The sequence below is a fragment of the Halyomorpha halys genome, unplaced genomic scaffold (assembly GCF_000696795.3).
Source record: "Halyomorpha halys isolate HHAL.00 unplaced genomic scaffold, Hhal_1.1 Scaffold329.1, whole genome shotgun sequence".
Lineage (NCBI taxonomy): Eukaryota > Metazoa > Arthropoda > Insecta > Hemiptera > Pentatomidae > Halyomorpha > Halyomorpha halys.
Genome location: NW_027116755.1, coordinates 223,574 through 226,410, shown reverse-complemented (window position 1 = coordinate 226,410; position 2,837 = coordinate 223,574).

The window sequence follows — 2,837 nt, the reverse complement described above, 5'->3', positions numbered from 1 at the left end:
TAATTCCACATTTCAGAACAGCATGAAAATATTTTTAGAAGACTCGTTGAATTGTTTTAAGTTTGTCTAAAATTAATTAGAAAAGTTTGATATTTTTAGAAGCCAGGAGTTAAAAAGTACATACAATTACTTCGCTTGTATGTTGTTTTTTCTTTTTTCCTTTAATTTTAGCCTGTTTACTAGGCACTACCAGATGTTCCATCAAAGCTACTATTCGCCGCTTCTACTTTTAAACAAACGTTAATTTTGTTCTCCTCTCACATGTAGCACTCTACAGGCAATGTGTTAGAATAAACTTTCGACGCTCCTACTCTTTAAAGAAAATTAATCTAGTGCTACTTTGTTGCTTTAACTGAAAATTTATTGGAAGATTGCTGATTGAACTTGTGTATCAATAAATGGAATTTGGTCCGGGTGCGGTCAAATTAATCTCAAATAGTAAATTGGTGTACTATTTTTGATTGAGCCAACGTTTCGCCCCACGTTGCAGAGCTTCGTCAGGGCTGTTTTGGCGGAAGACAGCACCCGGACCAAATTCCATTTATTGAAAATTTGTTGTTAGTAGCATTGCCTATAATTCTCAACAAGCTATATCTAATTGCTCATGTAATTGTAAGTGAATGTACGAGGTCTGTCCAGAAAGTAACAAACGTTTTGAAATAAACAATTCACACTTATCATACCGTGACACAACTTTTTCAATACCCTCTCTGTAGAAAATCCCGCCACTTGTAAATTGCGGTCTGTGATTCGGTTTTTGTTGGCTAGAAACAATTTATCGTCATAGTACAAAAGCCTAAGAGGAGAAAAGAGGCAGTTATCTCACCCCCATTTTTTTATTACTTTAATGTACTTAATGTACATTAATTAAAACTAGGTATAATTACTAGTAACAACTGATGAGTCTGCCAAGTATAGGTAAAGGAAATAAAAAATGGCGGCTGTTTCAAAGCGATAAAAAAAATTAATTTTTCATTCGGAGCTCTATATCTTTAAAATTAGGAACAACACAAGAAAACCTAAGAGAACGTTATTTAAAGAACAGTAAATTTTCTAAAATACGAGCCCTAATAGAGTTATTAAAGTTAAATATTTTTCCAGATATAGCTTTTTAAAAAAGGATTTTCATTAAAGTAATAAAAAATTGGCGTGAGACTGCTTTTTAACTGCCTTTTTTTCTTCCCGGCTCTTGTACTATCAGCTTTGTGATGTTTACGGGCAGAGGATAATGAGTGAAAGCCGAGTGAGGTAATGGTGCATTCATTTTAAAAATGGCCGTACCAGAGGACCGCAATGGCTGGCCTAGCATTGTGACTGGTGGCCTGGCAATGCAAATCAATGATAAAATTCGTGAAAACGAGAATTCCCCCAAATTCAAGGAGTTTGGTGCATCAGTCCCAAAACACAGTAGCCTTGACCTTTCTTTCCGACATATCCGAAATTCTTCGTAAAAACCTCGATGCTCCTTCCTTTGTCATAAATAAAATCTTGCATAGAGACTTAAATGTTCCATATGTAGCCGATCTAGCCTGAACCAGATATCATTCCTTCCATTACAAACTCTCTAACCACCCAATAGTAAGTTACATTTACTTTATTTTGAGTGTTAGCAGACATATGCGCATCTTATGGGTCTAGAGATATATTTTTTCAAAAATCAAACATTTTTTACAGACAACTAGAAATTAACATTTTGTCAGTTTATTTTGTCAAACATCATAAAAACTACTACTCCTACAAAGATAAATATTATTAACTATGTTATAGTAAATTTTACTAGTTTTAATTTGAGTGTAGACAGTACCTCCCATGTTTTTTGAAATAAAGTTTTTCATAAATCAAACTCATGCCCGAACAACTATAAATCAATTTATTTCAGCAAATATCATGAAAACTACTATTCCTACGAAGGTAAAGGTCCTAAACTAGTTTATAGTACAATTATTCACCTTTAATTTGACTGCTAATAGACATTTGTACGTCAAATGGTTATTGAGATATAGATTTCTCAAAATAGATTCACTAACTACTAATATTTTAGTACATTTTTATGAAATGTTGCTTTTTAAAAAGCTATATCTCGAGAACTATTTAACATAGATAACTCTATTAGGGCTCTTATTTTACCAAATTTACTCTTCTTTAAATGACGTTCTCTTAGGTTTTCCCGTGTTGTTCCTACTTTTTAAGATATAGAGCTCCAAATGAAACATTAGTATTTTTTATCGCTTTCAAACAGCCGCCATATATTATTCCCCCTACCTATACTTGGCAGACTCATCAATTTTGACTATTAATTATACATAGCTTTTATCAAAGTAATCAAAAATTGGGGTGAGATAACTGCATTTTTTCTCCTCTTGTGCTCTTGTACTAGAAGTGCATCCTGCTCTCTCTTCGGTCTTCCTTCTTCTGTCGTCTTCCGTGTTCGGGTCTCCTCTTTTCCCATACTTGCCCTTAGAGGCGTTATCTTTTTTTTAATTATATTCCTCATTGCCTGTCAGTTACTTTTGACGACCTCTTTCACTCTCTACCTTACTTAATGGCTCCTTCGGCATGTGATACCCATTAACCCATTAAAAAACTGTGGTATACGAGACTTATACAGTGTGGTTGACAGGTACCCTTTTCGGAAGGACAGGTATCCTTACAGATGTGGCTAATTCATATAACATTTATCATAGCTGTTGTACAAATTGTTAAAACCTCGATATATAGCACCTTCATCATATACACTGCATAACTTCTGAGTTGTAGCCTAAGCACTATTGCCTTGTTTAAATTCCCAAAACATTAAATGTGCTTTTTGTGTTAACGTGTACCTCACAGCAAAGTTG